This window comes from Pelodiscus sinensis, chromosome 9 (assembly GCF_049634645.1).
Source record: "Pelodiscus sinensis isolate JC-2024 chromosome 9, ASM4963464v1, whole genome shotgun sequence".
NCBI lineage: Eukaryota > Metazoa > Chordata > Testudines > Trionychidae > Pelodiscus > Pelodiscus sinensis.
Genome location: NC_134719.1, coordinates 41,885,496 through 41,911,827, shown reverse-complemented (window position 1 = coordinate 41,911,827; position 26,332 = coordinate 41,885,496). Strand labels below are relative to the sequence as shown.

Below are 26,332 nucleotides of genomic sequence, written 5' to 3'. Positions count from 1 at the left end.
TAGAAAAGGGTTTGGGACATTCAGTTGCTGCCACTACTACTGCAGTGGTGGTCAGAGCCCAGGGCCTTTTAAAATGCCGCCCGAGCTCCAGGCGGTGCACTCCAGATATTGGTTAGGGCTAGCTATGCCACAGCTCTGCCCCTTCTGGGAACACAGAGCTGTTCCTTCTACGCCTTAACCAGGGGCCTGGAAATTCTGTTGGCCCTCGTTTTTAGAGCACCCTTGTAAAAGTGGGATATCCAAGTTCAAATCCCTGAGCCAGATTAGGCAAAGAGCCAAGACATTCCACTTCCCACATGAGTGCCCTAATCACTGGACTATGTCAAAATCAGACAGGACTCACAGATTTGTCAGACCACTTCTGTTTATTAGCAAAGCTCTGCTAAATTAACCCAGAAAATGTGAGTACCATACAAGGTTCAAACCCCTTGATTTATACAGTCAAAAGAAAGTCAAGTTAACAGGATTAAAGGAGAGGCAAAACTTCACATGATTAGTGTGAGACTTAGTCAAGTATCTTCATTTCAACATCCTGTCCATATCTCCCTGGTTATTTCACTTGCTTTCTGCTTAACACTTAATGTTCCTTTTCCTGTTAACTCAGGCCCACCTGGCTAGTACGTTGATCTGCATACCTACCTGTATTCCTTCAACTTATTCAATTATTACAGCACAATTCATCTTTCTCTTACAGTATAATTCTTTCTACTTTCACAACTAGAAGTTAAAAGGGTGGCACCTCCACCTCCTCACCTTCCTTCCCTTTTTCTCACTATCATTTTCTGAGTCTCAAAGGAATAGCCATGTTAGTCTGTAACTGAAAAAACATCAAATGATCTTGCAGCACCTTGGAAACTAACAAAAATATAGATGGTATCATGAGCTTTCGTGGGCACAACCCACTTCTTCAGATGACTGAAGCAAGAGATCAAGAGGTACAAATTTGTAGCGGAAAAAGTGGTTGAGGGGGGAGGGCAAGAGGAGGGGAAAAAAAACCTTGTCATTTAGTGTGTCCATGCTAAATGAGGCTAATAGAGTGGGCCGTAAGTGCCTGATATTTAACTTTTGATGTCATTAGGATGTTGAATATAGAAGCCCTTCTGGTTCAGGTCTTTGTTCAAACCTTGTCAAATTTGCAAATGAAGGCAAATTCCACAGTTTCTCTGTCTAGCAGGTTTTTGAAATTGCTTTGTAAGAGTATAGTTACTTTTAGATCCATTAGTGAGTGCCTGGGCAAGTTAAAATGTTCCTCAACAGATTTATGTGTGTTACCGATTCAAATATGTGATTTGTGTCCATTTATCCTTTGTTGTAGAGACTGTCCAATTTGGCCAATATACATGGCAGAGGGGCACTTCTGGCACTTGATGGCTTATATCACATTAGTGGATGTGAAGCTGTATGAGCCTCTGATGTGGTGCTTATGTAGTTAGGTCCTATGATGGTGTTGCTTGTGTAGCTGTGTGATCAGTGGTGGCACTGGAGTTGATTGCAGTGGTGGGTTCCTGAGTGAGTATGACTGAGGTGTGTTGTGTGGTTGCTGGAAAGAATTTGTTTCAGGTAGGGAGTTGTCTGTAGGTGAGGATTGGCCTGTCCCCCAAGGCCTGTGAGAGTGAAGGATAATTTTCCAAGACAGGTTGTAAATTGTTAATTATGTGCTGGAGGGATTTCAGTTGAGGGCTGTGGGTGATAACTAGTGATGTTCTGTTATTTTGTTTGTTGCACCTATCTTGAAGAAGCTGATGCTGGGTACTCATCTGGCTCTATCAATCTGTTTTTTCACTTCCCCGGATGGATATTTAAGTTATGAGAGTGCCTAAGGGTGGTTGTCTCTATCTTTGGGATTGGAGCATATCCGGCTGTATTTTAGGGCTTAACGGTAAACAAGTGATTGAGAAACATGCCTTGAATGGAAGCTAGAGGTATGTAGGTAAGTGTAATGGTCAGTAGGTTATTTTGTGACTCTATGCTTTTACAAAAGTCCTGGGCAATAGTTGTACAAAATGGAACCTATGGGAGGGCTGGGAAATAACTGAAGATAACTAAATGAACTACTGGGATCTCAATAGTCTGACAAACCGTTGAAACTTTCAGGAAAACTGTACTAATTACATGTTATTCTAAAATGTCCTTTTATACTGAATCAGTTTTTTATTTTGGCTTTTACTGAGCTTTCTACGTCGTAAAAATCACTTGGCCTTTGGCAACTATTTAAATTCTTCAGCAATGCTCTGTCATGTCCTATTGCTGAAATGAAACATTAGCAGCTAAATTCTGCCCTCGGTTACATCTGTGTGGAGTCAGCAGGGCAACACAAGAGTTAAGCCCATGATCTAGAAAGGTGATTAACTTGAATACACCATTTGAATTAGCGACGAGGAGTCCTAATACAGACGAGGAGTCTGATACATTTGAATTAATTGATCATAAGTAGATTTGTTAGGTTAGTTTACATTGTTGAGCAGAATAAGTGTAAATTACTTATATGTCCTCCAATGCCGTGTTGTTTGAGCATATCACAGCATATCTTTAATTATAATATTCTAACAACACCACCTGTGAGATATGGCCATGCTATTATCCCCAGTTTACAGCTGGAGAACTGAGGCAAAGCGAGACTAAGGTTATGTTTACATTGCGATTAAAAAAAAAACCTGTGGCCCTGAGTCTCAAAGTCCAGGTCAGATGACTGGAGCTCACAGGGCTTAAGCTGCTGGAGCTATAACATTATAGTGTAGGCATTTGGACTTGGGCTGGCCCTATGGGGAAAAATGAAGTGATGATAAAAAATATATCCTTCAAAACTAAAGGTTAAGAATCAGTGTACAAGTTTTTTTTTTCACTCTCCGTTCCTCATTATTTTGCACTATTTGTAAACAGACTTAAAGTATTGACAGCGAGATATGCATAATAAAATGTTTCCTGTAGAGTGGCCAATCTAAAACTTTTATAGTCTTATCATTCTGAGAATTTCTTGGTCATGATTCATTATCTACAATATATTCCATAATGTCAGGAGAATACAGTAAAACATAATATTACTGATTTGGGTCTACAGAAAGGAAGATTTTGTGTCTTGATTGGCATCAGCATGTGAATATATTATTGTTTAGAGGTTGCCCCTAGAGTATAAATTAATATGTACAGAATGGTACTTCAGCTATTTCTTTCAGGGAAAACAGATGCCAAGAAAAATCTTGCTCTTTTGCCTTGCTCTTTTCTTTGGCTCCTGTCCTTTTCTTTCACTCCCACTAAAATCTCCCCTTTTCAATGTAAATTGCTCTCTTTCTTCTGTGGTCCGTCCATCTTTTTCTTTGTTTTTAAATATGCTACATTATACTGTATCTGAAAAATTGTTTCCTTGAGTACTCTCCCTTCCTATACTGCTAGCTTTTACTGCCAGAATTTTCCTTTCCTCTAATACTTTTATGGTCCCTTAGCAGTCTTATTTCTACCCTCATTGATATGCTGGCCATATTCTCACTGTTGACACTAACAAGTCTCATGACCCAGTCCAGGGTCACAGCTCCATTAACAATCTCCTGTGACATAATCAATTGTATTCTTCTCATCTCCTCCCTTTCCCATCCCCCAACCATCTGTGGTCCTTGGCCTGACTAGATCTCCTCCTTCTTCTCCTTGGAACCTTTCTCTGTGGATACAACCGTCTGTTACATTCCCTTATGGGTCCTTTATTGGTCCCCATCCCACTGCACCCCCTGCCCAAGCACTATGGGGCAAATTCATCCCTGTACCAGTTGTTGTGCTGACCCAGAGAGAGTGGACACTTCCTCCCATCCCTGCAGGCTAAGAAAACCCTGAGGAATACCTTGACTTGTACTCTGTGTGACCATAGATTGTATGGGATTTGCCAAATTAAGGAATTGCTGAGGCACAGTGCCAGTCTGGTATTGCTCTTTCCACTGCCTCCAGCCAGTCCTCTAGCATATTCTAGAATGCCTCAGAGAAACAGCCCTGCCTGTGGCATAGAGGTTTCCTGCACTGGAGATATTTTACAGAGTATTTATATCTGCCTAGCTGGCACAAGTGGGCCTTAGGGCAACTTTGAATTTGGTCCTATATATCCAATGTATTTAACCTGTCTCCCCACATACTCAGTCCTTCATGTCCAGCTATCTTTCCAAGAGCTGTTCCCCCTCAATTCAAATTAAACTAGGTAGAAGAGAAACATCAGGAGAGAGGGGAAGCCCCTCTCACGTGTAAATATCTATCTATTTTCCATTCTTTGCTATGGCTATGGCCTAACTTCCAATCCTGCAGTTGGAACTGAATAGTCATTGTCTTGTCTCATGTGGAGTTCAGTCCCTGGTACTGTTTTTTTAGAATGTCACCTTTTTCTCTGCTTGTGAAGCCCCATGTTCATATCGATATGGCACTGTAGCACTAATAAAGAAAATATAATAATTATAGAAAACAGTGTCAGCTCACCAGCATTACTTATGCCAGAACTAAAGCTAAACTCCATTCTTATTAAATAAGATGTCTCAATATGAATTATTCCATATCTATTTAGCACAATCTAGTTTTTTTCTTTAAATCTACTTATTAAAATCTGAAAAAAATACTATGGAACAAATCCTCATCTTACTCACACAAGAAGGGTCACTGAAGTCAATGGAATTATTTCTAGGAGGCAAGAAGGAACTGTTTCAATAGATACATAGATATAATTGTAAAGTACTTAGTACGGATATACTAGGTCACTTTTCAAAATCAAAGCGTCTTACAGACATTCATTCTCATTCTGTAAGGAAGCTGCTAAGAATCCTAGGAATATTTTAGGTCTCATTTAGGTTTTATTTCACCAAGGGCAGGTTTGCTCAAATGGAAACTCTGAGAAAGTGAACTAGATCTTACAAGAGTTTATTACACAACAGAATTACTTAATGATTCATCAGTTCAGTTGAGACAATGATTTTATCGGCCACATCTTCCAAAAACCCACATTGGGGGCTCTACAGCACTTTAGAAATCTGGCCTCTTTTGTTGTTTGTGGATACCTAAATGGGAATTTTGCTCAATGGGGGGGTACTTTCAACAATCTGGACGTATAGAATTACTAAGAGCCATGCAGGCACTTAGTATTTTTGGCTTTGAGTCTCATTTCAATCCATGTTTGCAAAACCAGTGTATTTCTTATTGCACAGAACAAGGGTCAAGTTCTAAGAACTTCAAGTTCTAAGAAGCTTAGAAAGAGGTCCTGTGTAGGCTCTGCTCTGCTCTGCTCCAGTGTACCTGGGTACATTAAAGGCATGATATAGAAGGAAAATTGGAACTGGCAGGATAAAGAGAAAAAAATTGTTTCTTCCCCACATTCCAAATACCAAAATCACTTTTCTGTGCAGCAGAAGAGTATGCTCAAACTGTATGCAGGTTCTGGAATTTTCCCCTGCATTTTGAAATGCTACAGCTCCACATGCATTTTTGCTATATCTCAAAAAATTGGTTGATGTTTGCTCAAAATTATACTGCTTTATACAATACAGTAAGATTCACACATACTGTGTGTTCATTTATCTTTGAAGGTAGGATTATATATCTAGACATATTAAGCAACTAAATATGGATACATTTGTCTACACCATTGTTTTTTGTGGGTAGAAGGAGGAATATGAGAGACTCCCATTTAAAACTCCATAAAATCTACAATAAGCTTATTCTTTGTCTCTTTCCCATTCTACCGTATTCTTGCTGCAAAGAGACTTTAGGTTTCTCTTTTCTACCAGAATTCCGCCTTTCAGCTCACCATGGGCTGTTAGGAATTCATAACATTACTATGCTCTCTCCCCTGCATGTAACAATTTTTCTTTATAAATATACCCAGGTGGAAGCAGTTGCGGAAATCTCTTAACGATCAGTGCTCCAGTCTCTCCCTTGTGTGGAAATCTGCACAGTGCTTCATTTCCATTTCCTGATCCTGATTCACAGTCCTGAAACATGGCCCAGAGAGTAAAAGCCTGAAAAGAGACTGTGCTGCTTTCACAGTCTCTTCTGGGTTGAATTGCCACTTTTCCCTTCAATAAGGATACTAGTGCTCTCTGACTTCTAACTCCACTGAAATCCTTTGTACAATGCCTTCTTACAGCAAAGACTTCTCCCAAAGCATGTGGCTGGGCAAAAGCCTGCGCTATGCAGAGGGAACAGTGCAATTTAAATTCCAAGGGCTTCTTTGCCACTTGTTTTTGTATCAGTCCATGTTCATGCTATGCTACAGGAAATGGATAAAGGCAAAAGAACAAATGCAGAATGTGCTGTTATTTTGTTAAAACTGCATTCGAGATGAGAAATAAATCACAAGGTACTGTATATTATTTTGTTAAGCATGAAAGAATATTATCTCTATCTAAAGTCCAGTTATTTTCTGTCATTTCTAGAGAGATTCTCTGCTCTGTTTTTAAAGCACTGTTGCAGGAAACGTAAGGAACAGGATTCACTGTTGATCAGATCTCTCTTTGAAGTCTGACACCTTAGCATCTAGGAGGAAACATATGTGAGAGAGAATGAACATGAACAATCTGCTTTGGGGAGCCCCAATGAAACTTAACTGAGGCTCTGTCCACTTCTACCCACTCCCTAATAGACATGCACACCTAAGATCTAAGCTCCTCCCCCCCATGGCATGAAGGGAAGCGTAAATGTTAAAGTCTCTTCTTTAATGTTTGAAAAATGTAAACAAAAGTAACAAATAATATTTCATATAAATAATTGGACACACACATCTAAGGCAAAGCAAGAGTTAAAAATGTCTATTATACATATAAACAACAAAACTATATTCTACTATTCCCATCTTCTTGACTCACTACATTTAAGTTTATATGTATTGTCAACATATTTCAGAGGGGTAGGCATGTTAGTCTGTATCTGCAAAAACAACGAGGAGTCCTCTGGTACCTGAAAGACTAAGGGTATATCTACACTGCACGACTATTTTGGGATACCGGAGGTTAGAATATTGTACAGGCAGTCCCCGGGTTACGTACAAGATGGGGACTGTTGGTTTGTTCTTAAGTTGAATCTGTATGTAAGTCGGAATTGGTACATATTGTAGGGGAAACTCTAGCCAAACATTTCTCCAGAGCTCAGTTTTATTCTCCCACACCTCACTTCCCTCAGTCCTTTATTCTCAAGCTGAGGTGTTTGCTGAGAGAAGCCGCTCCACATCTCCCTGGTCTGCTGGGGGGGGAGGGGGGGCGCTAGCTTCGTGTCTCCCTGGTCTGCTGGGGGAAGCAGCTAGTGCGGGGTTGCCTCACCCCGTTTGTAAGTAGGGATCCGATGTAAGTCGGATTCATGTAACCTGGGGACTGCCTGTATAGGTGAAAATAACTAGCACCAGTTCTCCTTCGACTGGTGTCACTCTAGGTTCTCCACTTAGGTCTCTGTGCGGCCTTGCACCGGCGATCAGAAATTTTTGCCTACCAGTGCCTTCCTGTGTCGCGCATGCATAGTCACCACCTCATACTGTTTTCGTCCTCTGTCTTCATGCGCAGTTCAGGTCCTCATCTGTTCCTTTTCTACCCTATCAGTTCCTCAGCAGAAGACTGAGTCTAAGTCCAGTGATCCCTCACAGCCAATAACTCCTTGTAAGAGGGCAAATTCATCACCCTCTAGGGTCTCCCATATGTCCTGGGCCTCTCCAATATGGTCTTTACCATCCACATCCCATGTCGCCTGTTTGCCAGTGACGTCTACTTCTGGCACCACGGAGAAGTGGAAAACAGCACCTACAAAGAGAGTGGAGTCAGATCCAAAAAGGAAGTCTAGCTTCTCCGCACAGACGGGTGCCGCTTCTTGATCAGCACCAACAGTAGCTGACATTCCACCAGCTCTGTTGCCAGTGGACACCTCATCACCGGGCCAACTCTTCAGTTCCTGCCAGTCACAACCTAAGCACGCTCTGGCACTAGATCCCAAGAAGGCTTCTCAAAAGACTGCTGACATGTGGCACTCAAGTTGCAGCCACATGCACCATCTCCATTCACCTCCGCATTCTCCTAAAATTCAACCACCCAGTCCTCACCAACAATCCTCTGAGTATATTTCCTATTCATCTACACCGTCATCATTGGGCACCAGACAGGAGGTTCTCCTCTCAGCATTCCTCACAAATGGGTTTAGTAACTTCATGGCACTCCACTCAGCACTGACCAGCACCCCTTCCCCCCCCCCCCCCCCCCCCAGTATCCATGGTTTAATCACCCTTGGTCATATCCACCATAGCAGTTTCAACGCCAATGGCCTCCTTGGGAGCCCTGGAACCAAAAATGCACCTGCTCCCCATATCGTCATCATTCACGTGAGATGGTGGTATCAATACCAGCACATACAGCAACAAGATCTTCAGCCACCACTATACAGTATTCTCTGTCTCGTTCATTGCATTCATCTTCTGTTACTACCCAATCTGAGCTGGGAGATGAAGATGATGACTTGTTTCATTAAGACTTGGATAGTTCCTCTCCAGTTCCCCATTCCTCTTCATCTCCATGTGAGGCCATTTTACCCTTGTCATACTCTCTACTTGCAGATGACCTGAAGCAATTTCAGGATCTATTCAAATTCAGTCCCAGGATATTGCACTGCAGGAAGTACAAGAAAAACCACACAAATTACTCAAAATTCTTCAACTGGCTTCATCCTGTAAAATAGCTTTACTGATTAATGAGGCTATCAGAGATATTATGGCAAACTTCAGCCTCTATTCCTCCCACCAATCGTAGAGCAGACATAAAATATTGTCCCAGCCATGGGCATGGATTTTCTTTTTTCTCACCCTCAGCCCAAACTCACTGGTCATGGATGTGGTCCACTACAGGTCAAGACAGCCACAATATAAATCCATGTCACAGAATAAGGAGCAGAAGTGGTTACACATTTTTTTCAGGAAAGCATACTCCTCTGCCACTCTCCAGTTATACATATCAAATTACATGGCTCTCCTCACTAACTATGATCATGCAAATTATACCAAGCTACAGGAACTTTCACAAGAGCTCCCTGAGTACAAGAGGCCCCCGCTCCAATTGATAATGAAGGAGGGCCAATTGGTAGTACGGATGGCACTTCAGGCTTTTATGGATGTGGCTGACATAGCAGCAGTAATACATATGGTTTCATGGTTGCAATCATCTGGTTCTCCACAGGACTTACAGACAAAGGTGGAAGACAGGACAGGAACCAACTTTTTGCTGTCAAGATGGATGAAGTCCTCAATTCAATGAAAGACTCTCACACGACACTTCACACTTTAAGCATATACACACTGCCTAACAGGAGAAGCAGGTATGCCTGTACCAAAGACCATCTCTGAAGGAGGGACACTCCTCAGACGATCACTACACAATCCACTCATACAATGGCAGCATCAGCTACTTTCCTGCACAATTTACCCTCATCAATATCTGTAGAGTAGCGACATGGTCTTCATATCACACCTTCTCATAACACTATGCTCTGCAGAAAGGACCCATACCTACCATTTCCTTAGCTGATGCGGTCCTTGCCTCTTCTTAAAACTGACTCAAAAACCCACCATCCTGAGTGGCACGTACTGCTAGTTAATCACCCTGAGTGGAGCACCCACAGGGACACTGCTCAAAGGAATAGTAGTTACTCACCTTGTGCATATGATGGTTCTTCAAGATGTGTGTCTCTATGGGTGCTTCACTACCCTACCTTCCTGCCCACTACCTGAAGTCCAATATAGGACTTCTGGTAGAAAAGGGACTAATGGGGACCTGTACCATGCGCACAGCCAACTGACAAAAGCAGTACAAGGTGGCAACTACGCATGCGCAATGTGGGAAGGCACTGCTGGGCAAAAATCTCTGATCGCCAGCATGAGGACACACTGAGACCTAGGAGGAGCACCCACAGGGACACACATCTTGAAGAACAATTGTTACTGCACAAGGTGAGTAATTACTTTTTATGCAGCAGTTTTGCTACTCTTACCAGTCCTCTTATGCCACATACAAACGGAGTCTAATTTCAGTTAGCCATTGGGTATATTGTGTACTCAAATTTGTGATTTCATATAAAATGTATTGTTCAATAGTAATTTTTGTGTCAAAGGTGAATAAATGGTTTTGGTCCTTTTCACAAGATGCTAAGCCATCTTGGGGGGCGGGGAGGACAGGAAGGGGAGGCGAGGCTAAGTCCTGTAACACAGCGCTTCATCCTGCAATACTTGGGTTTCTTAGAAAACAAATGTCTACAATGAACATTTTTGCACTTAGTATTGTCACTGACCCCACTGTAGCATCTAAATAGCTTTCCTGTATAATAGATTCAGCAATAATGAAGTTCCTCCTAGACCTTATGGAATCTCTTACTCCATTTCTTTCTCGACTATGGGAGGCTCTGCTTCTGATGTGTGTGAATCTGCGTATTTTAAGGTGGATGATCGTGCATAAACAGGTGTTACATTTAAACAGCTTGTTTTAAATGTTCAACAAAGTGGTCCTTGCTATATCTAGAAGCTTGACAGATTTTTGGTGTATTCTGTATTAATAATCCACCAAGAATTTTATGTTGTAGTGTATAAAATATTTAAAAATAAATGTCTTACATGGATAGCTGTTTCAGGGCGTAGCCCAGTTAGTGTGTTACAGAAAAAAAACAACAAATGGTCTGGTAGCACTTTATAGACTAACAAAACATGTAGATGGTATCATGAGCTTTTGTGGGCACAGCCCACTTCTTCAGATGACCAGAGTTAGCTATATTAGTCTGTAATGGTAAAAACAATGAACAGTCCTGTGGTACCTTAGAAACTAACAAATATTTTAGGTCATGAGCTTTCATGGGTAACCCTACTTCATCAGATGAGTTGGAGAGAAAATTACAGAATTCCAGGTATATATAGCAGCAAAAGAAGTTACCTGTCAATTGTAGGACCAGTGTTAATTAGGCTAATTAAGTTAGGGTGGATATTCCTCATAAACAGTATTTGGTATGGAGATGTGAATATGAAAGGTAGGGAGATTGCTTTTGTAGTGTGTTAACCAGTTAAGATCTTAATTCAGGTATAAGTTTATACTACTGAACTTGTAAATGAACTCCAGTTCAACTGTCTCCCTTTGTAATCCAGTGATAAAATTCATTTATAAGATGAATACTAACAATTTAAGCTTAAATAAAGATATATCCCCTGAATTCTGTAAGGGTACGTCTACATTTGCTCCCTAGTTTGAGCTAGGGATGCAAATGTAGCTGACCAAAATTGCTAATGAAGAGGGGATTTAAATATCCCACACTTCATTAGCATAATCCCGCCCACGCGTTATTCTGCTCAACTGCTGATTCAAACCAGGAAGTGCACTCCTGGACACGTTAGTTCGAATCAACCCCCTTGGTTAGAACTAATGTTACTCCTCAAAAAATGAGGAGTAATGTTAATTCGAATAAAGGGGATTGATTTGAACTAACACATCCCAGAGCGCACTTCCTGGTTCGAATCAGCTGTTGAACAGAATAACGCGTGGGAGAGATTATGCTAATGAAGCGTGGGATATTTAAATCCCTGCTTCGTTAGCAATTTCGGTCGGCTACATTTGCATCCCTCGCTCGAACTAGGGAGCAAGAGTAGACATGCCCTAATTTCCATTCCGACTCATCGGATGAAGTATGTTTTACTCATGAAAGCTCATGACCTGATACATTTGTTAGTCTCTAAATTGCCACAGGACTGCTCTTTTTTTAAAAAAATGATTAGCTTGTCAGAGAGATGCTGCACAATGCGTAATATGCATCTTTTGTGAGGTTGCTCTGAAAAATGTTTTATGTTCTGCTGTAGAAATGATCAATTCTTTTTCTGAAGTCTATTGTGTGGATAGCAGTATGTAATGCAGCTAGACTATGAGGAAGCCTTTTTCTAGATTGGTAGTGGCAAGCCTTGACATGGTAAGCTTGCACCATTGAAACTCCAAAATACTAATTATTAACCTTTGAATTGCTAAGCAAGCTGTATAATGCATGGTCCATGAAGTATTCTTTACCTCTTGCAGAAGCTATCTTAAAGGTCATCCTTTCCTGCTTTACATGTCTAGACTTGAGAACTTACCTTTCAGAGTGGTTGTGACACCCAACTCAGCCAGCATTAAAAGGAACTGAAAATATCTCCAGAGCACTTAGTATTATGTTAGAGCATCCAGGTTCTAACAAGAACTTAACCATATGTTTAACTTTGACTTCTGCACTGGGGCTGGGAGCTGGTGGACGTCAGCCAGTGTCAGCAGCTCCAGCCCCAGCACAGAGACCAGTAACCTGCTGGCACCAGCAGCCCTAATCCCAGGGCTGGGAACCTGCCAATTGCGGCAAACCCAGTCCCGGAACCAGGAGCCAGATAGTGGCTGGGATCCTGCTTAGCTGGTTAACCAGTTAGATGTTAAGTTAACTGATTAATCAGGATTTTACTCCCTAGCCTAGGTAATTATGTATTCAGTATTCTTTTATTTTCCTCACTCCAGGTATGTCCCAAAGCCTTTTTTAATAGCCACCATCCAAGCCCTGCACTGAATACAAAATTATTTATTTTCTCTGAGGCATTGCTGTAATGATAATACTATAATAGCTGATTGCTTCTAAAGATTAATGAATTTATCTTCACAATTCTTGTGTGTGATTAGATGTCATCGTTGTTCCTTTTTAATGTCTGGTGCCAAGCCATAGAAAGAATAAGGCCAAAATAGTCCAAGTAAGTCTCCACTAATAGGGGCTGCCCAACTTGAAAGACACAAGACTTCATTTTTCCGCATACGTAACATTTTTATGACATCTTATATAGTTAAAATGGGGCTCCAGTCAACTTCAATTGCCATTATGAGTGCATGCACTCCTGCACATATGACCCCAGGTGTCTCACATATGGCTTCCAGAAACAAGGGCACACACAATCTGTGAAATGTTTTATTTAATTGACTTGCCCAGTATCTTATAAGAGCTCAAAGGTAGGGATAGCCACCAGTTCCCTGGGTTAATATGAAATATCCATAACTTTCCTTTTTTTGTTAACACATTGCCTCGTTAACTGTACATCTGTCGGTTTCTGCAACAAATGAGGCAAAGATGCCATAAATAATAGCTTCATTCGCCAAACAACCTTTATTTGTTCCTAGAGCATTGCCAATCCTGTGCACTTTCTGAGACCAGGATCCTGTGGAAAAACAGCACAGGTTGAACCTCTCGGCTGTGTCTACACTACATGCCTCTGTCGGCAGAGGCATGTAGATTAAGGTTGTAGGCAAAGGTAAATGAAGCCACGATTTAAATGATCGCGGCTTCATTTACATTTACATGGCTGCCGCGCTGAGCCGACAAACAGCTGATCAGCTGTTTGTCGGCTCGCCGCTAGTCTGGACGTTCCCCCTGTCGACATCAAAGCCCTTTGTCGGCAGCCCCGTTATTACTCGTGGAATGATGTTCACCGGGGCTGCCGACAAAGGGCTTTGATGTCGACAGGGGGAACGTCCAGACTAGCGGCGAGCCGACAAACAGCTGATCAGCTGTTTGTCGGCTCAGCGCGGCAGCCATGTAAATGTAAATGAAGCCGCGATCATTTAAATCGCGGCTTCATTTACCTTTGCTGAATAAACAAATCTACATGCCTCTGCCGACAGAGGCATGTAGTGTAGATGTACCCCTCTAGTCCAGGACTCTCTTCTCTGGCAACAAAAGGGGACCGGTGTGAGTTTAGTTAGCCAGATGTCCACTAATCATGGGTGTGACTAAGCTTCCTGCTATCCCATAAAATGTGTTTACAGCCACCAGCCCTGGCCCTCTGTGTTCTGTGCTGTTATGTAGCTCTAATTTACCCCTAAATGTCTTGTAAGAGCCCAGTAAGCAATGGAAATGTTGGTAATGCTACTAGACCAGGGGTGGGCAAAAGGGCCTCCGTGGACCACATCCAGCTTGCCAAGCAAGTTGATATGGCCCACAGAGGCCCTGCCGCTCCCCCCATCCCCAGGCTAATCAGAGGCTGGGGGCGGGGGAAAGCGCGCAAAATCTCCTCCCGCCCTGCGAGGAGTGCAGCACTTCTAAGCACCGCACGCTTCTAGAGGCACAGGGTCAAAGTAGAAGGAGACTTCTTGCTCTCCTCCTGCCCCCCAGGCCAATCAGGTCTTGGGGGCGGGTAGAGTTCATGAAGTCTCCTCCTGCCCTGCAAGGGGCTCAGCAATTAATGTCAGCCATCAGCTCCTGCTCAGCTGGCAGTTGACTCTAAGCATGGTGCTTCCTTGCAGGGCGGGGGCAGGGAGTGAGAGACTTTACATGCACCTCCTGCCCAGGCCCTGATTGACTTGAGGGAAGCATGTGAAGTCTTCTCCCACTGCCAGGGGCAGGGGCACCTGTTCAGAACAGTTGGTGGTTCTCTCTGGGCTGGCGGGAGGGAGACTTTGTGCACTCTCTCACCCCCAGACCAATCAGGGTCTGTGGGTGGGGAAGCACAGAAGTGTCCTGGCCCCGCCCCTTCTGCCTGAGGCCTCCCCTCTTCCAGGGTGGCTCGGAGCCACTTCAAAAATTTCTGAAGTGGCCCCCAGTCAAAAATTATTGCCCACCCCATCATAGACTATATTGACCTCCCCATTCTGCAAATTCTCTGGTTCTGCAGAGGATGCTGGACTAGAGAGGTTTAAGCTGTATGTAGGAGTGTAATTAAAGACATAATTTGTAGGCAAAAAGGACCCAATTAAGATTGTGCAATATTTCCTAACTTTTGAGACCTGGACTTTGCAGGTTGAATAATGGTCTTTTAACATACAATTTGCACAAATGTAAAATTTTTAAAAATATATCAAATATAAATTCCTTTGTGGAACCATATTGATATCTAATGTGGGTCAGCAATGAGATTTACACTTTTACATTCACAGCACAGACCACTTGTAATCCTCTGTGAGTCAGCCACTAAAGGAGGAGGAGGTGCACTCATCTCCATTGGGTTTCATAGTTTTCTGCTGACAGGGGAGGAATGTAGGATTCCATTCCAGGTTTTGAAAAGGAGTGAACCACAGGGATTCTACACTCTTCTGCACCTATATATGGTCCCTACCAGGTCTTCCTGTTCATAGCCCCTCTTTTGTCACCCCATCTGTTCTTCTCTCTGCTCTCCTACCAACCACTGTTCCCCTCACCTCTCTTCATTCTTATCAGCCCGTATCCCCCTTCTTCTTTACTGCTTGCGTGCCAGCAGAAGGGGCACAGAAAAAAGCACAGGAGAGAGAGTCTCTCTGCTCTCGGTCCCTCGCACCACATTGGCAGCTGGGAGGAGCAATTTCAGGAATGTCCTGCACAAGCCCTGTAGTTCCAGGGTGGAGCATGCTCAGTGCAGACAATCTTAGGTGAATTTAAGTGCTAAATTTTAACATGTATTTATCTACTGCATTTGGGTGAATTGAGATTTTAGAGGCTTACAGTTTTGCTGCGTTTCTGGCAAATTTTCATAGGCCTGGCAAAAGGCATAGCCTGACATAATAGTAAACACTCCATGCCAGATTTCGAGTCCTGGATCAGAAGTATGGAGATACTACAGTTGGGCAATGCGCGGTGCGCAGGCCAGATGTGTTTACTTGGCTTAGCACCTGGCAGACCGCTAGAACTTTATTTACCAGCACATCCACAGATACAGCTGCTTGCATCTCCCATTGGCTGTGATTGGTGTTCCTGGTCAATGGGAACTATAAATAGTGGTGTCCTGGTTCGCTCTGCTTCTCACATCTCGTAGTGGCTGGGAACATCGATACATGACCAATGGAAGTGGCAAGCAGCCGTACCTGCAGATGCACAGGTAAATAAAGCACTGAGAAAACAATGCGTTTCCCCCCCCCCCCCCCAATCCTATTCTTGGAACCATTTTAACTTAAAAAAAAACCCAAACAAATCAAAAGCCACATCCACAAAAACCAGCAAGGAACATCTGTAGCTGAAAAACAACAATCTGGCAAATGTGTACTTAACTGGAAATGCAGTCTTTTAATGGGTAGTGTTAGGCAAACTAAATTGCATTAAGTATTTATTTCAAACACATTACATTTTTCTTAACTTGTATGCCAAAAACCTGACAACTAGTGTTGGCAAACTGAAATGTATGGATAATTGCTTTCAGTGCTATCACTTCTATATTGACATTTTATGTTGATTTGGGGTCCTCAGCCTTTATTGATTAGAGACCCAGATTTCTCCCTATCTTATTGCCATAAAAACAGAGTTGAAATTTTGTTTTGTCCCCCCTTACTAACACCTTCTCCCCTCTTCTGCCCCCCCCCCCAACACTTCAGAATGTATATACAATAGTTCTTGGTATGCATTCTTTCTCTAGTTGTTATTCTTTTCCTTTTTCCTTTCTGTGTTACAAACAATGCTCTATTGAAGGATACCTACATTAGCTATGTGAATCCGTTCAGAGCTATTATTCAATCTAACTCAAAAGTCTTTTAATACATGTTCATCACTTTCCTCTCCTTCCTTTTCTGAAAGAAAAACTATTAAACAAGCATTATTATTGAATGAAAGTAACCCTTCTAACCATTAAGGTCATGAGTCTAAATCCTTGTAAGCTACTTTTCTGGGTTTTGTATATAGTTTTTTCTTTTCAAAGAAGTCTAGTATTTGATTAAGAAACGGGGTGATGTTTTTGTATATGTAGACTTTCTATATAAATACTAAAAATAGGAGCTTTTGGAAGCTTGTTGGAAGGGACGACTGCAAAGTGAGCAAATTATTTCCCCTTGGTTAAACCCATTTAAGTTTCTTTTCAGAAAAGTCAGTGAGGATTACGTGTGTGGAGGAAGTGAAGAGGAAAAAACACAATGATAAGAAAAAAACATGCAACATTTCATTTGATATTTTGTGCTTTTCCACTAAAAAGCCAACCTAAATTAAGGTAGTAGTATACGGAATGTTCTATAGCAATGGCTCTGGCACACAACAACATATTTTTTTCCAGAAAGTGTGTTTCAGTTTTTAAACGTTTTTTCTAGCCACATTTTAAAAGGAATTCCCGCAGCTCAGATATTGTCTAGAGAGAGAGAGAGAGAAAGACCAGTCAGATAGTAACTAGTGATAGATAAAAAAAGTCGTGATCAAAGCTGTATTTAGTATAACCTCATTTGAACTGGAGCCTGAAATTAGAACATTTCTTTTGGACCCAGAATGAAAAATTTAGGGACAGGTTTGACTTTACACCCTTTGCTCCCCAGTCACCCTTGCTCCTGAATTAGACGAGTCAATGTTCTAGTTTTGGTTTATTCCCGCCACTATTCAGAATTATGTTAAATACTTCATTTAGAATTTAAAGAAAGTTGTGCTCAGATATGGATATTTTTATAAATCTATGAAAATGTACACAGCTTGAATTTGTCTTTTTTACATATAAAACCCATTTAGGAAATGCAAAAACCGTGAAGAAAGTTGACAAGCTATATAGGCCTGGCATAAAAAAAATAGGGAGAAAAATGGTTTCTGAGGATTTTTTTTTGTCTTATTCTACTTACTTGTGCTTCTGGAAATCCAGGCAGTGTAGTGCAATTCCATTGTGAGCAAACCATTTGCTAAATAGAAAGCTTCAAGATAATGCAGTAGCTACTACATGGCAAGATGGAGTTATATTGAAATACATCACAGAGTTAGCCGAGTTAGTCTATAACTAGAAAAACTTAAAAAACCAATTAATAGTCTAGTAGCACCTTATATACTAACAAAACATGTAGATGGTATTTATGAGCTTTCATGTGCACAGCTGAAGAAGTTTTTTTTAAGTTTTTCTACATCAAGACAGTTCACTTGTCTGCCTAGACCAGGGGATATCAAGATGGTCAAGATAAGACCTGCCAAAGATAACTGGCAACTGGTGAAGGAAAAGACTTGTAGAAAGGGGGCCATGCTTCCTATGTTACCAAAAATGTAGAACGTGTAATGTTTTGAGTGTGAACCATATGAAGCATAGTGTTCTTTCAAAGTTTGAATTTAAAACTTCTTAAAAGTGACAAATCTGACTGAATTTGTGTTAACTCTCACAATATCTTGGCTTGCCTCTTGCATGGACACTAGATTTCAAATTCATACATGCAAATATAAACTCCTAAAGTGCTTGAAAGCTCGTGTACTCAGGGAGCAGGAACAATATAAAGAAAATTTGAGCTGACCAATTGTAATGAGTATATGGTTTGTATCGAATGAGAATATATGTTTGTTATTCAACATATGTTATTGCCTATTATGTTCATATATATTAATTATTTAGTATTCACTTAAAATGTATGTGCACATACCAGTGTGTTCACACACACACACACACACACACACACACACACACACACACACTTTAAATGTGAATATTAAAAACAGTCAAGAACATTCATTAATGTGAAATAGGATCAATTTATTGGATACACTTTATTTGCTATCAGTTACTCATCTAGCTCTAACCTAACAAAAAGGAAGACTTAAATAGTCAAGTGCTGTGACCACATGGACCCCTACTGGAAAACAAATTGCAAAAAAACCCCTCCATATAAAAATGTCCAAGCTTTGCATAATTTAGGATTAAACCATGGTTTGTCTGCAGTGTTAGATGATGCAGAAGTGTTATTGATGATGCAGATGCCTTTGTTATTTGAGTGTACATCTTTTAAGTCAGTGTTGTGAATATACATTGTTTCCTTGCTTTCAACAGTTGTTGGATAGTCAGCATTATTGGTCTGGTGAAGGAGACTCACAGAATCATACAACAGGAAGGAATTGGAGAGGTCATCAAGTCCAGTCCCTTGCACTAATGGCATTATCAGGCACTATCTAGAAGGTAAAGCCTCTAGGAATATTTGCTAAAAACTTGAAATCTTTTCTCTATTCACAGACATATTGACTAGAGCAGTGTTTCTCAACCAGTGGTACGAGTACCCTTAGGGGTGCTCAAGAGAAGTCTAAGGGGTACATCAACACAACTGAAATTTGGAGAAAACTAAATTTTTGTTTTAAATTTACAGTGCTTTATTATTTTTATACTTTTTACACACAACAATTTCATTGCCCACTTGGCTATGATTAAGCAGTTTAAACAAATGTATTGCAACGGTAGAAAAAAAAATTGTGTCTCTGAAAACTGTAGGTACTGGGGGTACTTATACTTTTTTTTTTTACAGAGAAACACTGGACTAGAGAACTACTAAAAAGGTATGTTACATTACATTTTGTAGGGCACTCTAAACTAGTGGTGAAAACTCATTCTAGTGTTCTAAACACTTCTAAACTTCTAAATACATTCATTGTGTTTAGAAGTTAACTGCTGTTCTGCTTTTATTCTTTTTTGACCTTGGAAAGACTATTATAAGTACCTACTGTAACTATACTAGAGAAGGCTAAGCTTAAGTTTAAAATATGTAGGATATGCATCATCAATTTTATATTTTTTGTATGAAAGGAACTTTTCTATTGTATGCAATAACATACACCATCAGAGTAAGAAGTAGCAAAAGATAGCAAATAACTATCTGATTTATTGCTGAGATCTGTTGCAGGACTTTATCTCATCACTCAAACTTTATTTCCAAAATGAGCAACTTGTACCAATATTTTGATTAGTCTTCTTGAAGTTTAGATATTGAAAACATCATTGTTTAATGTATGAGAGATCAAATTCGATGGAGATAACTTTGTAATGAGATTTTTCACTAGTTTCATTTCATACACCAGGACCTCTATAATAATAAATTACACCTTGATATTTCTCACATGTTGATTTAGAATGAGGCAGAGTATAGTCTTCTATCTAACAATATATCACTTCTGCTAGTAGAAAAATGAAAGCTGGGCTTAGTCTAGGGCTGTTCTCTTGTATGCTTCAAGTAGAGTTGCTTACAGGTTCTGATGAGTTGTGCTTTCTAAGTGTAAAATGAAAAAATCGCAGGAGCAGTTTTTGGCCTAAAAGATTGCTAGCTACGATTATTTATATGTTAAAGTCGGGGGGGGGGAGGAAGGGGGGCCTACAGAATTGCAAGGGAGTGGGGAGGCTTTGTGGAAATCCATGTTTTAAGGGAGAAAGACTTTTTGACCAGCGTGAGAAGCCAGCGAGCCCTATTTCAGTCTGTAGAGGGTGGTTTTAGAATAACAACAGTTAATATAGGTAATCTAATAAGTCAGGGCTCCACAAGGATTAATATTTAATCAAATTATCAGGAATGTTGAGGGCCAATGTGTCAAAAGCATCATCTTAAGTGTATGTGCAAGTTCACTGTGGCTAAGTTTCAAAATATTTGTTATATGTGTGAAAACTGTATTTGCATTTGAAAATTGGGATGATGAAAAGGTTCAGAAAAGGGCAACAAAAATGATGAGAGGTTTGGAACGGGTCCCATATGAAAAGATAATAAAAAGACTTTGGACTTTTCAGCTTAGAAAAGAGGAGACTAAGGGGGGATATGATAGAGGTCTATAAAATCATGACTTGTGTGGGAAAAGTGAATAAGTAAAAGTTGTTTAAAAGGCAGCAGGTTTAAAAGAAACAAAAGGAAGTTTTTCTTCATTCATCGTACAGTCAACCTGTGGAACTCCTTGCCAGAAGATGTGGTGAAGGCTAGGCCTTTAACAGGGTGAAAAAAGAGCTAGATAGATTCATGGAGGTTAGGTCTATAATTAGCTATTAGCCAGGATAGGTAGGAATGGTGTTGCTAGCCTCTTTTTCTCTGGAGGTGGGTGATGGGAGGGATCACATGAGGATTACCTATTGTGTTCCCTCCCTCTGGAGCATCTGGTATTGACCACTGTTGGCAGACAAGATACTGGGCTGGATAGACCATTGGTCTGACCCAGTATGGCTGTTCTTATGTTCTAAAAAATATACTGGAGTCGGTTTTCAATTTTGGGGAAAATAGAAGACGTAATAATACATCCTTAGCTAGACTGATAGATTTATATTATTTTATACTAGACATGTTTAGATAGTAGTTAATTACAGGCAGTCCCCGGGTTACATACAAGATAGGGACTGTAGGTTTGTTCTTAAGTTGAATTTGTATGTAAGTCGGAACTGGTACATATTGTAGGGGAAACTCTAGCCAAACATTTCTCCAGAGCTCAGTTTTATTCTCCCACACCTCACTTCCCTCAGTCCTTTATTCTCAAGCTGAGATTCTTGCTGAGAAAAGCCGCTCCGCGTCTCCCTGGTCTGCTGTGGGGGGGGACGCTAGCTTCGCGTCTCCCTGGTCTGCTGGGGGGAAGCAGCTAGTGCGGGGTTGCCTCACCCCGTTTGTAAGTAGGGATCCGATGTAAGTCGGATCCATGTAACCCGGGGACTGCCTGTAATAACAATCATGTTTATATTTACATTTAAAACTGAAGAGGAATAAACAGATTATAAAAGCATTCTAGTGGCTGTGAACCTGGACAGGTGTTTAAAGAGCCATGACGGAATATGTTTGTACAATTAATCTCTTTTCAATAGTGGTGGATGTCACAAGGGTTTGATACTCTTTTTAGAAGTACTGTACTAGTCTTCAAGCAGTGCTTCTGGGAATGACATTACAGTTCTATAGCTCAGTGATCCACAGGCTTAAAGATACTTTCATTACCAGAGAGTGTTTGGCTGATTTAGTCCACATTTAGTTTGGATTTGTGCATTGCAATGGAGTTTATAACATGGCTTTGTAATAGAATCCATTCTCTAACTTGAATTAGTTCAGTATACGATATTACCCTATGGTAGAAAAAAATTGCTCCTTTATACCTTGTAGTCTAATTAATATTGTTGTCACATTACAATCTGTTAACCCAGCTAATTTCTTTTTCTTGAATAAAAACTAAGATTTTAGTTAGGCTCTTGGGATGGTGTATAACTATGGTGATCATTTGCAGAATATTAAATTTTAACTAGTTACAGTTGAAAGAGGATATAATTTACAAAACAAATAAAGTAAACAGCAGAAGTTGCTTAAAATTTAAGTTTAAATACTATTTTTATTTTTTTCTAACAGATAGCAAAAATGGGGATTTTTGTACATTTCCCAAACATTTGATCACATATATATGCCTAAATATTAGGTCAGAATTATACCACCAGTTTGCAGCAGTTTGAAGATTAGCACGTAGTCCTAATGAGGGTGATTTTTTTTAACTTTTTTTCATTTGGGAGAGCTATAATGCAGGCTCATGACAGACGTACAAATACACCAGTGGGGATGTGCATGAATATTAATCTCTGAACTCTGTAGAATGTTCAAGGTCACCCTATTTACATCAGATATATGAGTCACTACTGAAAATATGAGTAACTGAGGTTGTTACATCTACATAATGTGCCTTTTTTTTTCCTGGCCAGACTGAAGCACAGAAAAGGAATCTCATATTCCAGAGTGAGAACAGTTTCCTTTTTACTTTTTATTTTGTTTTTGTTACAAGTAGGGAGCAGCTGGATATTGCCATTTGGCTCCAACCTTTAAAGAGCCCCGTGCTCCAACTGTAACCTGCAGCTCTTCCCCCCCCCCCCCCCAATTGTACTGTTTTCTTCTGTTTTAGGGTTGGAGACCCTAATAATATTTGGTAAGTCTTCTTTACATATTAACTTGACTCCCTCTGAAGACTTTGGACACATGATCATCCTTCCTTCCATCACAACACTGAGTTTTCTTTCCATGTTGCTTACTGTTCCTAAAGTCCCAATATGATTCTTTTAAAAGCATAACAGTTACTGTTAGTAGTAATCATTAATAATAGTTTATTACCCAAATAACACAGGAAAACTTATGTATGTGGACCGTAATCACACTTACATCAGTCTCAGATAACCAAGGGTGGGATTCAAAGTTCATTGGAATGAAAAAACTCACTTGATTTGAGTGGTTTTGGGAAAAAAGCAATGCAGAGGCATTAAAACCTAAATAGTTCTCTCAAGCTGAGCCAGTAATGAAGAGAAGTATTTTTTATTAAATTACTAAAATTAATTATGCTGTAAAATATGCACTTACCTTGTTCAACTCAGAAGAAGTTTTGCCACTGACTTTAGTAAATCCAAGAATATACCCTCAATCTTTAGTAAGATCCTATAGTCTAGTACCAATTTAAAGTGCTTCTTCTGCTTTGAAGGTATTGACATGTCTAGGAGCGTGAGAGATTTCCTAATGGAAAATATCACTGCAACCACAATATTCTAGGATGCATTTCAAGTATAAGAAACTTCTAAGTGCAACAACTTATACAATTCTGTGAGATGCCAGCATGTTAAGTCACATGAAGAATTATACACCCGTAGCAACATTTAATTGTGCACTTTGGATTAAGGGACCAGTCCAGGAAAGAATTTAAGCATGAGTGTAACTTTAAGTCTGTTGTGCTATTCTCATTCCTGGATCAGCACCAAAATACTGTGCTTGGTAAAGGAATTGTTTGGTACAACTTCTTCTCCTCTGTTACATTTAATACTGTAAAATCACAAATATTAAAGGGGTAAATTCAGTACAGGCAGTCCCCGGGTTACGTACAAGATAGGGACTGTAGGTTTGTTCTTAAATTGAATCTGTATGTAAGTCAGAACTGGCGTCCAGATTCAGCCGCTGCTGAAACTGACCAAAGGCAGACTACAGGAAGCCCGAGGCAGAGTTGCTCTGCCCCGGGCTTCCTGGAATCAGCCTCTGATCAGTTTCAACAGGCTGAATCTGGACGCCAGTTCCGACTTACATACAGATTCAACTTAAGAACCCCAGGCGCCCCCAAGTCAGCTGCTGCTGAAACTGATCAGCGTCTGGGCCGTCCGCTGCCCGTGTGCTCCCTGGCTTTGCTCCCCGTCTCCCTGGTCTGGGGAGATGTGGAGCAAAGCCGCGGAGCATGCGGGCAGCGGACAGCCCGGACGTGCCGCGGCTGTCCCACTGCCGGCGTCCTCAGAGGCTTTGCTTCCCGTCTTCCTGGTCTGCTGGTCTCCAGAAGTCCAGGGAGACGGGCAGCAAACCCTGTTCGTAACTGCGGATCCGACATAAGTCGGATCCGCGTAACTCGGGGACTGCCTGTATCAAGTTATCTAAAACCTCAGTAATTCTGGTATTAAGTCAATTAGTAACTCTTATGTTGACAGTTCACAAATTACAATTAAAGGTGTTAGGACTCTGAACCTCGCTAAGAGTTCCCCAGTGAAAAATTCCATCAGTTTCAGGTTTATTAAAAAAATGATATATTTTCATTGATACACTGGAAGACTGAAGCATTAACTAAAAACACGTGAAAGTGACTGGAACCATTGGGTTGATTTTTCCTAAATTACTAGCATATTCTGGAGAAAACCCCAGTTATCATTTATCAGAGCACTTGTTTGACTATAAAAATTATCCGAAGCATAGACATCTCAGCTAGTGTAGAAAGGGAAGGGGGTAAATCTTGTCCGCTCCCTATTTTCTTATACGTTCTTAAAAGTTTTTAGATACTTATCAGGTTCATTTAGGCTTGAAAACTAATAGATTTTTTCAGTTTCTGGCAATTCCCTTCCCAGCAAGGAAGCAAACAGACAAACGCAGTTTGAACTATTTTATTTTATTTTATTTTATTTTATTTTATTTTATTTTATTTTATTTTAATTAGCAAATTGAGAGAAAATTCAACTTGAAAAACTTCATTTAAATTTTGGGCATTTCGACAGAAGCCAAAGATGACAAGATTACTAAACTCAAAGACTATGTCTTCAATAGGAAACTATTTTAAAATTACTAAATTCAGTTTAAGAACTCCCAATTTAACAAATTCAAACTATCATGTTCTCTCTATGGGGAACCATCAAAATGATTGATGCAGGCTCTGTTAATGTGGATACACTAACTCGAACTTAGAATCCCAGGAAGCACTCTGAGGAGCTCCGGGAGACCTACTCGGGTATGTCTACACAGCAACATAATTTTGAAATAACTAGCGCTATTTCAAAATAATTTAGTCTGCATCTACACAGCAGGGAGTTATTTCAAAATAATGTTGAAATACTGTTAAGCTGGAGGACTTCTTACTCTGACTCCTGTAGCCCTGATTGAATGAGGAGTAAAGGAAGTCAGAGGAAAAGTGCTGTATTTCATAAGTGCTGTGTATATGCTCCAGATTTTGAAATAAGCTAAGAAAATGACATAGCTCTATTTGCATAGCTTATTTCAAGTTAAGCCCTGCTTTGTAGATGCATCCCTGGAGGCAAATAAACTTGAATTAGTGACATTGGAGCATCCATGCTCCAACATATTATTTAAAAATTACTATTTTGGAATAAGTGTTACTCCTTGTGAAAAGCGGGAGTACAGAGTTCTAATTCCGTGGCCTGTTGTTTAGAAATAATGGGCTTGGTAGTATGGATGCACCACTTATAAATTCAAACTTGTGGTGAAGGGGTGTTATTTTTTAATAAGGTCCTAGCATAGACCAGGGCAAAGTGAGGAAGAACTTCCTTATAATCTTTAGCCCACTAGTCAGAGTATTCTGGTATGTAGAAGACCTGGATGTGGCAAAGTGGATTGAACTTGTGTCTCCCACATTGTAGGAAAGAGCCTACAGACTGACTCCTGGATTTCCTGGTATGGGAGTTTTTCAGTCTCTCCTGTTGAAGCTGTATTTAGTCATTAGAGTAGGAACTTTAATGTGGGTCTCCCCCATAAGTGAATGCCCTACCTGGTTATATAGTTATTTTCATTCTCTTTCCTTAGTCCAGTGGCTATCTATTGTCATTATGAATTATTATGAATCGCTGCTATGAATGACAACAGATTGTCATTGGAACAGGGAAAGAGATTGGGAATGATCCTATCTATTTCTGTCTTTTAATTAGATATTTTACCAAATTCTACCTCCTAGTGGTGCTCCTTGTAGCTTTTCCTGAGAAAATAAAGTAGAAGTAGATATTTGAAATGAAAATCCCATTCCAGCATCATCACATGATTTGTAATAATAACTGGAGCATGGAACTAAAGACCGTGAACCCCAAGGAAGTTGTACAGCAGTATTCATGAACATCAAGGAAAAACTTCTCAGCACCTCAGTAGAATATAGAAAAGAAGGTTTTATTTCACATCACTGCAGTTTAAATGACAATATATATTACTGTTTCCTATAGACTGAATTTTATACTTTTTTACAAATTAGGGGATTAGAAGATTGATATGGAAGTTTTTGGTCCTTTCACATTTACTAACTTGTGTGTTTTGCTCTGCTCCAAAAGGCCCAGTTATGAAAACTATGTTTTTATTTTGTAATTACAGCCTCTCACCGACTTACGAACGAGTTACGGACCAAACACTTGGCTGTAACTCAATCCATTCGTAACTCGGACCTCACTGAGTTACACGCAACCGCGCTGTTCGTAAGCAGG

At 40.4% G+C, this 26,332-nt stretch overlaps 1 long non-coding RNA gene across 1 annotated transcript in view; it reads left to right on the top strand.

The window, feature by feature from the left end:
• Positions 1-19,294, top strand: part of LOC142830671 (uncharacterized) — a 49,618-nt gene extending 30,324 nt beyond the window's left edge. The window contains exons 3-4 of the long non-coding RNA XR_012906115.1: positions 18,692-18,817; positions 19,158-19,294. This is a non-coding gene — a long non-coding RNA (uncharacterized LOC142830671). The remainder of the gene's footprint in view (positions 1-18,691; positions 18,818-19,157) is intronic.
• The last annotated feature ends 7,038 nt before the right edge of the window (positions 19,295-26,332 follow it).